This window comes from Lonchura striata, chromosome 11 (genome assembly GCF_050655825.1).
Source record: "Lonchura striata isolate lonStrDom1 chromosome 11, ASM5065582v1, whole genome shotgun sequence".
NCBI lineage: Eukaryota > Metazoa > Chordata > Aves > Passeriformes > Estrildidae > Lonchura > Lonchura striata.
The window spans coordinates 13,919,671-13,934,229 of record NC_140713.1 but is presented as its reverse complement, the minus strand read 5'-3'; the positions used below and the strand labels follow the sequence as shown (position 1 = coordinate 13,934,229).

The window sequence follows — 14,559 nt, the reverse complement described above, 5'->3', positions numbered from 1 at the left end:
ATCAAATGCTCTCAACTGCTGTGCAGTGTGGAAGCGAGCCAAAGTGATCACCAAGCGCATTGCAAAGCAGGAAGGGCAGCTGTGATGTTCTTTATATTTTTTCTGGATTTGGAAGCTCCTCCATAGCAGCCGAATTGGGGATATCTGCTGGAAGACGTGGCCTGTGTGAGCAAGCCATGGTGCAGGGCTCTGCAGAACAAGCACAGAGCTCACACGAGCTGGGGCTGGGACAGGGAGCTGACCCTGCCAGCTTGGCCTTCTCAGGCTCTGCCCACCCACTGCGTTGTCCTCCAGCAGGGCTGATGGGTGAAGGAGATGGACAATGACAGCATTTGGTCACTGCTTTAGAGCTGAGAGGTTTGCCTTCTGCACTTTATTCATTCACTGCTTGGCTGGAAGGGTATTTACTTGGAAGATCTGTTCACACTACTGGATGATGTGGGAAGGGATGGAAATGAAAGAAAATATATTCTTTTTCTTGGTTTGATAAGGCTCATTTCTATTCCTCTTCTTTTACTAACTCTTAAACACAATGTCATTTTTTATGGGTCCCATGCCAAAATAGGAGTGCTGAGCTCTTGTGATAACCATGTAGTAACACTTAGAAGCAGAGTGCTCTGTTCCATACTGAAAAGCAACTTTGTGTTTCTGAGAGGTTCAGCTAGCTATTAGCAACAAGCCACTGATGCTTTTCTGCTTAAGAAGAGTCTACAAAATAAAAATGCATTGTGCTGTGAATCACATGGACATTGAGTTTCAGTATTCAGCATTATTTTTAAGTGAAAGGTTGCGACACAAAACAGTCCTATTAAAAAAAAAAATCACCATAATATGTCACTATAATCAGGAAGTTTATTCATTTATAAACATATCTTATCTTTAGCATCTCAGTCATATGAAACTGAGTTATTGTTTGTATTATGCAGATGACTCATTTCCCTTTCAAGGATGTGCAATTCATATGTCATATACAGTATCTGACCTTTCTTCTTTCAGTGTCTACAGGCCACCATTTGATTATTCAAAGCAATGCTTACAGTAATGATAACAATGTCAAGAAAAACAGTGCAGGAAAAGAAAAGTCCCTTAAGGATGGTTGATATTAAATGCATGCAGTATTAAAATATTAGAGCAAAAGCAACACTGAGAAAAGTTTAAAATAATAGCAGTAGGAACTACTTGGAAATGAGGAACAGCATGGGAAAATGCAATGTGGAGCAAAATGTCTAAGAAATCCAATGTTTTTCCAAATGAATTTTAAAACATGAAAGGACTGCCTTTGTGAAGATGTAGATTCAGATGGGGAAGATGTAGCCAGACTCAGCCTCTACTCCTGCAATGTAAATCTGCCCTGGTTTCAGATTGCAAATCAGACAATGTCCCTTCGTGATTTCCCCTCTTGAACAGACTTCCAGAGTTCTGATCACTTCCTGTCAGGGGCTGTCTCTGGGAACACCTTTGAAGGGGTTGGGTCAAGGGTACCCTGGCAGTTAGGTGAGTTTTGTCTTTTTCCAAGGCTTCTCTAACCACAGTCCTTTGCAATGTCATGATACTACCACTTGGCACTACTCCAGAAATAACACATTGACTTTTTGGGTGTCAAGTGTTGACAGAGCAAAGGTTTTGTACTGGCACAGAACAGGGAATCCCAAAGTCTCTTTTCTCTTAGATTTGATAAGGGGTGCCTGTGACAACGAAACAGCAGAACATTTGAGGGAGTTGGGGTTGTTTAGTCTGGAGAAGAGGAGGCTCAGAGGTGACATTGCTCTCTAGAGCTCCTGAAGGGATGCTGCAGGCAGGTGGGGTTGGTCTCTTCCATGGGGCAGCAACTGGCAGAACAAGAGGACACAGCCTCAAGCTACGTCAGGGAAGGTTTAGGTTGGATATTAGGAAAAAAATTTTCACTGAAAGAATAATAAAATACTGGAATTGTCTTCCTAGGGAGGTGGTGGAATCACCATCTCTGTATGTGTTTAAAAAAAGACTGGACTTGCACTTGGTGCTATAGTGTAGTTGTGGTGTTAGGGCATAGGTTGGACTTGATGATCTTAGAAGTCTCTTCCAACCTCATTATTCTGTGATTCTGTGTGATATTCCAATTGTGCACCCATGGAGATGAAACTGGAGTCCTGCTGAGGTCTGCACCAGGTGCCAGAAGTTATTGATGCTGAGAATACTGAAGTTAGTGATGCTAAGCCAAGAGAGAAGCCAGCTCAGCCCAGGAGCTCCAGTCATGGCACAAAGGGGGCTGGGGAAGCTCATAACTTTGGCTCTACAAAGCAGCTGCTTTGCCTTCTAGGACAGCCTGGCTGTGCTGCTGACATGGCTGTGTTTACTTGGGGTGATTTTGGGTGAATTTGGTCTGCTGAGCTCAGCCTGGCCCCACAGGGCTGTGAGCGTCCAAGCCCCCATGGCACAGCTGGACAGTGGCAGTGACGTGGCCTCCCTACCTGTGGTGACTGCACAGCCCTGCTGGGAGTCCTGCTCCTCTCTCTTGTTACAAGCAATGTTTTCCACAGGGTGGGTTTTGTTGTTTGGGTTTTTTTAATGTCTTTTAACTTAATTCCCATTACTGTGAGTCATTCTACTTTGGTGGAAAATCTGTCTTCTTTTTTGTATAAAATCTGTTTATGAGATGTGTCAGGACAGCATATAAACTCCTGCTGATTCCCACCTGTACTTTTAATCTTCTTGGAACACAAATATTTTATTAGCAATGGATATTATTGCTATGATTTTGGTGTCGGTGATTTCCCAATTTGCTAATCTTACTATTAAAATTAATATTTAGGTTTTATATCCTTCAAATGGGAATAATGATGTTAGTGATCTGATGTTTATGTCTTTCAGTCACGAAAATGTTCCTATTTAGGCTGTAACAGGCCACACACATGTAATCACAATAAATAGCATCTAATATGTTTACAGTAGTGGAAGGATGAGGTTAACTTCTGTTTTCATATTGATGGACTCAGCTGGACTTGGAATACTATTGTTTACAATTAGCTACATTTTTGTTGTTGTGCTTTACCCTCAGATTAAATCTTTATTTCATCAACTAACCCTAGGGATTCCCTGTTATAATCAATGTAATAAACAGCATCAGTTGATCAGCCTATAGCTGATGTTCATTTGTAATTAGGCTTGTGTTTAAAGAAGAATAATTTTCTAAATTTTTCTGCAATAATTTTTTCTTTATATTTATTTATGAAAGGCAGGATTAAAAGTTGACTACGACTTGTCTCCACATGTCTTTAAAGCGAGGTCACTCAACTGGGACAGCGCTTTTCATTGTCTGTTTTAAGCATAATTTTGGCAGGGAAATTGCTAACAGTCAATATAGGCTGAGCACCTAACTACCAAGTACTCATTCAAAAGTCTGCCCAGCTCTTTTGTCAGATGCTTGCTGCAGACACAGTTCCCCTGTGAGAGCAGAGCATATGGCAAGTGTCAGAAACACCCTTCTAAACAGGGGAAAGGTAGGAGCAAGATGCGGTGGGCCAAGGCACAGATAACAGCCTCCAAGTCAGGTTTTACTTGATGAAAAAAAAAATGGCCAGAGGCAGACATCCTGCAGGAATTAAATCTAAATCGTGAACTGCTGTTTGCAGAATGCAGGTGACCCCCACAGCTTTTCGTGTACAGTGAGAAAAGGGACATCTAGTGAAAGTTGTTTAGCAGATAAGTTATTAGCTTTACAAATTAAGTTACCTTTCTTGGCCAATTTTTGCAAATTTGTAAATGACTGCCTATGCAGCATTAATGTAAATCTGATGAGGTGATCTGTACAGTTCCAATCTTTGATGAAAGCAATCTTGTAATACGTTTTAATCTCCAAAGCAAGACATAAACAAAACCACTTCAGAAAATAAATTGAAAGAATCTTTATAAAACATATTCTTGGTTAGTGAAGAGGATCAGCAAGCTCAAAGTGGTCCAAAACTTTGGGTGTGTTTAGTACATATTGTCAGATTAAGCATATTTGTGATAAAACAGAATGTGCCATATCTGTGTGCATCTTATGTTAGAACATTGGTATTTAGGAATAGAATAAAAGGAGAAAGGAGCTGACAAGAAAGCTGATGGATTATGTAGATATGGATGGCTTAAAGCTTTTATCTGTGTGAAACTCAACAGCCCTGAGAAGTTGCTGTGGTAGTACAAGTTGTCCTTGCACAGTTAGTACAGTGCTTTATTTTGGTCCAGCTTTCACCATGTAGATTTTCTCCTTGGAACAAGATTTATTTCCTCTATAACCACTGCTAATACCCTCAAACCTCCTGCTTATGTGACTGGTTTCCTGCATTTAACTCTGGGAGGAAGTGCTGATCCACCCCTTCTGAGACTTTGGTTAACACACCTTCCTGCCAGCTCATAGTAGGGCTAGGCAAGCTGAGCTTAAAAAAAATGAACTTTACTTAATAAAGAGGAAAAATTGAGATGTGGAAAGGTACAAGGAGGAGCTTCATTAATCTGGATTTTATTGGTAGTTACACAACCTCAAGGATGCAGAAGGATCTTCCTTGTTTGCATGGTTACTCATATGCCTTTTATTCATCTCTAGTTTAGACTAAATATATGTATAGATCAAAATGTATGTATAGATCAAATATAGATCAAACTGATAAAATAATTTGCAAGGTGCAAATCTTGTACCAAAGTGTCTTAATAAATAAATAAAGCTACTGGCAGAGCAAATTAACCTGTTGCACTGGATCCAGAGGAGGGCTGCTCCCTGAGCTGTGAATGCAGAATAAATAGATTTCACTTGAGAGACCTGAGCTTTTCCTATGAGATAGCAATTCTGTGTACTCATATGGTTCCAGAAACCATTCAATTTCTGTATGGCTGATGATCTAAAACTCAGAGATCAGGATCTCCACCTGTTCTTCCTAATTCTGTTTCACTCTGTGTAGACATGTGGGAAGGCATATGTATATATATGTGCACAAATGCACAGTGGCAGAGATGCAGTATTTTTGAATCCTAGCTATGCATAGCAACACCTTATTAATTCAAATTATTAGCCATTAGTTCAAATGAAAAAAAATATGCTATACAATTATGGTTATGACCAGAATATGAAACTCTTTTATTTGTGCTGAGTAGTTTTCATGCTGTGACTAGCTGTTGAGAAGTCTGAGAGGGAGAGATGATGACTTGGTGCAGCCATTCCCCTCCAGTGCCTGGGAAGACACTGGAGCTGCACGTGTGTGTAGCTGTTCCTGGTGTACTGAAGGGATTCACAAGCTCACCTTCATTGACAAAGTGCATTTTAATCTGGGTTTGACACTTCGGGAAACTTTTCGGTGAGAATGAATTAACCAATTTATGCCAGATATCCACAGTAGGCCTTGGAGATCTCCTAATCATGTGAGGAGATGTTCCACTCAATCTGGGAGGTTTAAATAAAAATACTTCAATTTGTGCTCTGGTAACACTTTTATAGCATGAATATTATAATAAATACAACAGCTGCAGCAAGATTGCTTTTCTTGCTGTAAGGCATACGAGAGACTGTTTGCCAATATTCTGTATCAAAAAGGTGTCTTCACATCTTGACTTAGCCCTGAATATTTCAGCAGAATCTTTAATAACAGACTTGCACATTAAAGGATTCTACTATGTTATAACTTAAAAGGCAAGAAGCAATTGCTTGTCATCATAGGACTATGATTTTCAAAGACTAGTTTCAAGGATATGTTGTATGTTATTTGGTTTATTATGACTGAAATTGCTTGACTTAGGTCAGAATCTGTGGCCCTGAAACAAACTATATTCCCTTGCTGAACCTTATTAAAGGAATACAGAAAAGTACATGCTAAATATTGCATTTGATTCATTCTTTGCAAATACATTATTTTTCCAAGTTTCTGCTTTCATTAATGGGAAGGAAAAAAAATAATGGGGAAGAGTTCTCTTGCATCTGCAATTTCATCTTTAAATAAAGAGTTACTTTGCCATGACATGTAGGAAGTACAAGAGTACCAGCCTGTGTTTTACACTAGGAAACTTTAAATGGGTGGAACATTGTTTGAAAAAAAAAAAAAAAACCACAAAACCATGGTCTGGCATGACTGCCAAGAGCATCTTCAGGACTTAATATGCTTAATTTTGATTTCTTGACTTACTATTGATTTTTTTTTATTATTATTTTCCTTATCTTCTATGCTTTCAATTGCTGTATATTTAAATTAGTGTGTCCTGTCTCTATAAGGCACAATCATCTGAAATAGTGATGGTGAGCTTTTCTGTCACATAACCAAATCTTCTGCTAGCTGGGAAACAAGAGACATACCAAATACCTCAGGAAACTCAGAATCCTGGCACTGGTTTGTACCTGGCTGTTTCCAGCAAAGTCTGCTGCACCACTGAAGGACAGTTTGGGTATCAAGTTATGTCCTGAGGTGTCCAGACTTGCTTTTACAGATGAAAATGAGCAGCTGCATTGATATGCCACTCTCAGACTTCAAAGTGCTTGGGAGTTGCATAAAATTTAAAAGTTTAAATTCTGGTTTAGCATATGCAGAATTCCTGTGTATCCTAATCACAGAATGCTCTAAGTAAGGCAGTAAGCACCTGTGTGGGACTTAGTGGCTGGCTGGGGTTAAACACAACAGTAACTTAGAAAAATTATTTTTATACTGCCCTTAGCAGTTGAATAAGTCATTTGGGAAGATGAAAAAAGGTATGAGCAGGATGTCTGGTGTTGACAAACACTCTACTCCTAGGAAGAGCAGAATAAACATTGGCTTGTAGCTTTGTCTCCAAGTTGCATTTCAAACACTAATCATCATAGCCTGGTATTTTCCTAAATCAGAATGGCTTCACAGTCATTAAAGTAATGGAAAATCTTTACAAGAACTTTCACAAAAGGATATGCTACACGTTAATCAAACTTATGGCAGCTGCTAGAAGGGATTGTCACTTTCTTTTATGATGAAAATCCACATGGGGCCAATTCACAATGCTGGCCAAGTTACAGGTGTCACATGTATAAAACATGTAGTTGGTTTAAGATTTAATTAGGATTTTCTTCTCTGATCATAACACTTTAAAGGAAAAATACACTTAGGATTTAATTTTCTTTGAGAGTGGTTATTAATTTGATGTGATTGATGTTAAATGGGAATTAAATCATAAATGTGATTATGCTTGTGGTTGGATGTTGTCTCAGCAGATTGTTTCTGCTTGTCACTTTTGAATGACTGGTGACATGATATGGCATGTTGATTTTTATTAGTGCTTAACGATTTCACTTTATCATCATTTGTCAGGAAACTGATTTTCCTCTTAGTCCCATTAATATTAAATCTGTCATAACTAGATTAGGATAGAATTGTTATCTATTGCACCTATAAACCCTAGGCTAAATTTTACTTCCAGGAAAAAGACAGCATAATAATACAGAGGGGAAAACCAATCAACTGAAAAAAATTAAAGCTGGATTGTGAATACCAACATATGAGAGTAATTTTTTTCTCTGTAATTATGCTGTATATTTCTATTTACTTGGCTGCAACAGATTTCAGGGGTGCTTACACCTGAACTGGAAACTCACTTTTCAGTGACAGAGTATGAAGGAAAAATAGCAAAGTGAGGAATTCAAAGATATTATAAGAATGCTGTACCTTTTAAATATAGTAATTTACAAGTTTGGAGAGGCAGTCAGTTTGATTTTCCTGACAGGAAACAGGCTTTTGGCAAAGATGGCAGAGAACAAGAGGCCATTTCTGTGGATCCCCTCCCCATTTTGGTTCAAAATGCACATGCAGGAATTGTGGGATTTCTGTCACCTTACAGAGTGGACCCAATGTCCCTAACACATGGGCTGCCCTCTTTCATCCACAGAATCTCAAAGGCTGCTTGGTGCATTATGCCCTTTTACAATTACGGTTGAGCTTGAAGCCTGCAGGTCAATTAGACAAACTTCTGTGGTCTCACTTCAAGCCTTACATTTGTTGCTCATTTGCACTAACCAGTGTTCTTCTCTGGTACTTATTTGATGCCCATTACTGTGATATCTGAGAACAAAGATCATTGAGAACAGATACTATTTCTACCAGAAAACCAAATTTTGTGTTGTAGAAGCAGAAGAATCCTATTAATCCACAAAGCACATCAGAGGACATTGCACTCAATGTAAGCCATGTGCACCCTCTACACCAGCCCCAGCTCACAAGCTGAGAGAGCTGTGACATATCCCTCAGCCTAAAAAATAACAGGTAAAAGCTTTTCTGTGTAAAATTTTTAGAATTTGGGAAAAAAAAAAAAAAAAACAAACAATCAAACAGTTATTTAAAGCCACAGTTTTTCTTCTACCTTAAATTTTGGTATAGAAATAAGTATAACCTTGAAAGCTGTTGGGATTTTTTTTTATTCACGATCCCTGCATTTGTATTAGTCTCAAACCTAGTATCTGATTTGTTAGAACTATCTTTATTATGGACAATTTCTAGAATTTAGGCATCTCCCTGCTTGATTGATCCACCATCTACTATCAATCTCAGAGCCACACTGAGCAGGATGTGCCATCAATTACAAGTGACACACAGCAGGACAGATGTTGTAGTTTTAGGGCATCCAATAACCAGTGTACAATAGGAGATCATTAAATGAAAAAGAGGTTGATTTTTGCCCTGAGATTGCTAACAATTTTGATTGGTTTTTAAAATATGGTTTTTAGATTCAAGAAGTGAGTAAAAAATAAGGCTTCCTTGCAAATTCTTCACCTGCTGTTGACAACAAAATTTCACTTTAAAAGTTCCTCTTCAGTGCTAATATTTAGTAACAAAAATTTAAAAGTGAGAAACTTCAGCAACAGGCAAAGAAGAGCTATACCTCAAGGGCATTAATTGCTTAAATTACTGAATATGACAGATTATGCAAGAATATTTTCCACTAGAGAACCCATTTTCAAACAGATTCTTTCATTTATATAAAGTGTCTGAAATTCAGCATCAGTTACATTAGACTGCAGTTCTGTTTTGTTTAGAAGATCTGTGCCTTCAAATTTACAGAAGTAGCTTTTACTAGCTAGTATTAACTGTATCAGAGAACCAAAGAAGGAAGGGGTTAGATTCTGCACTGTTGGTACAGAAAAGAGGAGAAAATTCAATTGAAATAAGTGGAATTACAGAGGAGAAAAACGAGTCAGAGATCAGAATCGAGACTTTATTGAAAAAGCTTATGATGTTGAATATTAAATTAATCTAATTTGTACTGTCTGATGGTGGCCATTAGTGCCTGAAATAGAGGCAATGAAATGCTAATGTGATTAGTTAGCAACACTAAAAACAACCGGTACATTTTTCCTTTGATTGTCTGTGTGTTTAAGAATATTTCATTACTTCTGCTTCCTTTGAAATAAGGGTACGATATAAATCATAGGCACAGATATAACTAACGGTTGTGACGTTTTGTTACAGAGTTTAATTACATGAATCATAAAATATTGCTACAATTTTCCAAACTGTTAAACCTTAATTAATATGAACCCACAGGGACCACCTTGATGGTTCATAATACTCTGGAAACTCTCCTCCTACAGTAGTAGTTCATATGGTTGAAGATTGCTTTATAATTTACAGAGAGTGATCAATTATTAGAAATGAAGCCAGACAAATTAATTTAATATAAATGGGGTTGTACGGAGTTTGACTAATTCTTTTTAATTACCTATATGTTATTTTTTCAATAGTCTAACAAAGGGAAACATTATTCTTCCCCATGTACAAATTCATTAATCTCATTACCGTGCAGTATTAATATAATTTTATCACACATTCCAGAAGTGCAGCACATTGACAAACCATAATGAATCACAGCATTAGTGTACTATCACTACATTAATTTCAGGACATGCCTTGCTCATCTGCAATTTATGTTGAGACTTAGTATAAAATGAGCTGCATAAGCACGTAATTATGACATCTGCTTCTTTTCAGGTACCTCTTTGTAAATCAGTGACAAAGGAATAACAGGTTTAAATATGTGTTAACACTCTGATAGCATGTATAATTGCAATATGGCAATGTGTAATGAAGATTAAATTAGACTGCAGTGTACCTGACATATGCAAGAGCATAATTGAACTGCAATAATTATGGAATGAAAGAGACTATAAAGTACTAATATTTCAGTTCAGTAAGGCAAAAGCAGAGTAAAGGAGAACTATTATTGAAATGATGATGCAAACAAGTACATTGTTTTTATAAGGAAAAGTTATTTATGTTCGTAATTTTTGTCTTCAGTATACGTAACATATTCTTGGTGTTGAGTTCTCACAGACTCTCCTATTTTGATTCTTCTTGGATTTCAGGTATCTGTGCCTTTTATCTCTACAACAGCAGATAACACCCACCACATATAAATATAAGACTGCTGATGAGAGATTTTATGAGACTGAGAAACTGAATTTCACACATCTACTGTGGTAGAAAACAGTGATTCACTGAGGCTGTGGCCTCCAGTCAGGGGGCTGAGGAAGGGTTATGTGCTTTGTCCTATAGGAGAGACAACCTGAAACATATGGGAGATCAAACTGTAAGCCAGAGGGCATGGCAAATTATTAACTGCATTTTAACTGAAGTCATTGTCACAGAACTGCTAAAATATTTATTTTAGATGTGTATCATGCTATACTTCAAATCACTCGTGGAGGGCAATTAATTCTAAAGGTTAGTAAGAGAACATTAGGGTTTGTGTTAAGTGCTCTTATTTGAACAAAAATATGCAATATATTTGAATATGACTCTCATGATGTCTGCTGTGTTATACCACATTTACATTATAAGCTAAATTATACTATTATAATTTCAGCAAAAATATGTTTGCTATATGAACAAAAGAGATGTGTATATATAATAATGGGATATTATACAAATGAATTAATTGTTATATTAAGTCATTCTCATTGTCCAAATGACTGGTATCTTTCATAAAACAGAAAATCCTATTCATGCATATGACATCACTTAACATTTTAAGTATAATGTGTGATTCCTTTGTCATACCATTGTGTACATGTGTGCACATATGCTGTGCATACATGAGACTGCACTACATTTCTTCTAAGAAATGATTCTGTAGCTTCTCAGACTTTCTCCTGAGAGCAGCTTTTTTGAACTTTCATCTGACATCAGCTTTTCTCTTGTTGCTGCCAAGCTGGAAAACCACAGTTCCTCCACATACTTCACACAGATACGTTAAAAATAAATGTCAAGCTGCATAAAAGGATTCCCAGCAAAACCATCAGAACCTGAGCAACAAATAAAACAACAAGTGACCTTTCTAAAGAACCTGGTGGCTTTTTTCAGCTCACGTTGGAGCTGTCCTGTCAGTTCCCTCACACGGGAACTTCACCGAGCATCCCCTGGCCAGCAGCCACAGAGCCTCCTCTGGGCTGCACTGGGCCCTAAGAAAGCACACGGGCAAATCTGTTCAGAAATTCCTCAAGTATTTCTAGTTTTTTCCTATTAGCTACATGTGCATGCTGGTCTCCACGCAAGCACCCATCCTTCATTAATTAGCGAAGACAACTTAAGCACTTTTATCTACTTGATTTTGAGTAGCCAGGCATGCAGGTAAATAATATTTTAGTCTCGAGGATGAAATTGCAGAATGTAGTGGCTCTTTCTGTCGTGCTACTGTTCACATTTGCAAATTCTCATATCTCCTATCATGTTGACTCACTGTTAATTGTTATCACGGGTTTTAACTAACAAACTTTTTATGTAATGATGAATAAAAACCTTAATAGAAGTAGATGAAATTAGACTAGAAAACTTAAAAATTAATTTAAGGAAATGGTGGACTTTTTTCTGGTGTGCTTAGTCAAGAAACACAAATATTTAGATCTTAAATACCATTATTTTAGAATAGATAAACTAGTTTAAGATTAGAGGAGTTTTTACTAAGGTGGAACTTTTTACTGTTTAAAGCAGGATTTAAACATTTTCTATTAAAACTGGTAAAAGAGTAATATAAGGGAGAATGGATTTTACTTGTTATAATAATACTAACATACTTGTTATAATAATAATAATATTATAATATTAATATAATAATATAACTCCTGGGAAACAGAATTTTCAAATATTTTTTTTTTACTTATAAATTCTCTATGTAAACAAAACACACCAGAAATTTTATAAAGTCATTTTATATCAATATGAATATGGGATTTGTTTGAATTAAACAGTTATAATGAAGAAAATAAGAGCTGTAACTTGTGCTGAATTTTTGACAGTAGGCTAAATAATGCCATAATCTTTTTCTTATATGCTGGAACAAATAAAGAAAAACAAAACCTAAGCAATTGTCTAAAATGTTTTATGAATAACAGTTTCAAAAATTTTCTAAATTAGATTGAAAAAAGTGCCTGTTTACTGTTTATATACAAAATCTATTTAGTCATCAAATTTACAGGAATGATAAACCTTCAAACAGTTCTACTATCTAGAATTATTAACCTATAAAAATATATTAGTTATGTAATGTTAATGCCACGTGAATATTGAAAAGATTATTTGTTTTTAAAGTGAATTAACATTGCATAAATTTAAGATTTCTTTATTGAGGCTAAAGGTATTTTAGTTTCTTTTCTCCATGTAAATGCAAGCATTTTGTCCATGGTACACTTGCTAGTGCATTATTTCATTTTGATGCAAAATTTGCTGAATATTAGAGAGGATCTACACATTATTTCCTTTCTTCAGCCAGTTTAAGGCATCTTACTTTCAGGAGGTTTTCCTGATATTTAAGCTATGTTTTTCCTTTTTTTTCATTAATCTTCTAACTCCTAGTTATATTCCATGAACGTCATTAGATTATTCTTTTGTCTTATTTGTGCGTTTATATCTTGAAATATTTATAGACTGTTACCATGCCTCATATCCCCTACCTAGTCATTCTTTGGCCAGTCTGTTGCCTCTTTTAAATCTTTCCTCATAAATCTCTTTCCCTTGACTATACAACATTCCTTGCTTTTCCCTGCATTCCCTTCTTTTCTCCCAGTCTCTCTCACAGTGAGGTGAACTAAGATGGGTGCAGAGTTCCAGATGGGATTGTCTCCCAGCCATGATGACACTGAAGTATCTCACTGCCCCACCCTGGGTGTTCTGCATAGACAGTGTGAAATTGTGGTGGGAGTTTGGTGGTTGGGTTTTTTTTTGTTTTGTTGGGCTTTTTTTTAATTTGCATACTTCTCTTTACAAACTGATGTCTAATGTCTTAATAAGAAACAGCTTTAAGAATCTTTGTTATCATTTCTTAGGTTTCTCTCTTCAACTTGGATACATATTTATTTGCCTTGGATATATGAGCAAGTGAACACCAAACACACACACACTCATTGTGTGTCCATCTCCATTGTCTAACATGTTAAAATTCTCTCCCTTTTCCCTCATATTTGCTCATGGACACAGACCTAAGTTCTTGGGCCATCAGGAAGACATTAATGTTACTTCTACCCAGGATATCTTACCTCTTTTCTGAATACACAAATACATGGGGTGGTTTATGATTGAATCTTTAGGGTATAATTCTACAGATATATAGTTCATTGTCCTGCCCTTCTTCTATCCTTACAGGTTTGTTGCCCTTAAAGACAGTGATGTGGTTTGGGAAGCTGAGACAGACAAATTTTTTTTTTTTTTAATATGCTTGTATTTTATCCATTTCAGTTGCTAGAACAGACTCACTGTGCAGCCCCAGGAATATGAGCATGGTGTAAGAAAGCTTGGCCAAGGCAGGGGCAAGGTAGAACTTTAACATCTCTGATTAAATTGGTCTAAAACAGTAAGAAAACTGCTAACAGCAACAGGTCTCATCAGATATGCACTATTGCATTTGAAAAAGAATGATACTCTTGGTAAAGGGCCAGTTCAGTAATATATTTTTATGTTATATTTAAGTGTCTGTGTTAAAATCTCTTTTTATCCTTACCTTCAGTAGTCATATTGTATATTTATTGGATAAAATATGGTCAGTGTCATACACACAGTTTTTTCTCTTTGTTGTTTATGTTCATTAGTGCTTCATGCATTTGGTTTAACCAAGTGTCTTTTTTCCATTAGACAAACTTTAAAAGAATTTCCATATATATAGAAGTTTTAGTAAATGAAATCTGTAGATTGATGGATTTCCATGACTTAGAGTTGTAGCCAAATTCTTAATTATTGCAGCTGTAATAATATTGAAATACAAGACTTTTCAAAACAGCTTTATTAATTTTAATGCAGTGTTTAGAAAGTTCTGCTTTTTGTTGAGCAATAAGCCAAAAAAAGAGGCTTTTTCTTTTTATGGAGTCAAGTTTTGCCTTTTTTAGTTCATAAGTCAGCACGCTAATATTCAAAGTATTTAAAGATGTCATGATGACTCTGACTTGTTGTAGAAATAAATAAAGATGGAATCCATATGTTTTTCTTTTGATGGATTAAGGGCCATGTTTACAACAACATAAGTTTACACTGTTACTGCCCTCAAGTATTTTGCAGACCTTCATGGGTCAGCTCCTGCAGAGCCTCATTCTTACTCAAGAGTACAATTATAGTAACC

At 36.5% G+C, this 14,559-nt stretch overlaps 1 protein-coding gene across 5 annotated transcripts in view; it reads left to right on the top strand.

Moving 5' to 3' along the window:
- LOC116184054 (uncharacterized) overlaps positions 1 to 14,559 on the top strand; it is a 167,056-nt gene that overhangs the window by 132,357 nt on the left and 20,140 nt on the right. The window lies entirely within an intron of this gene.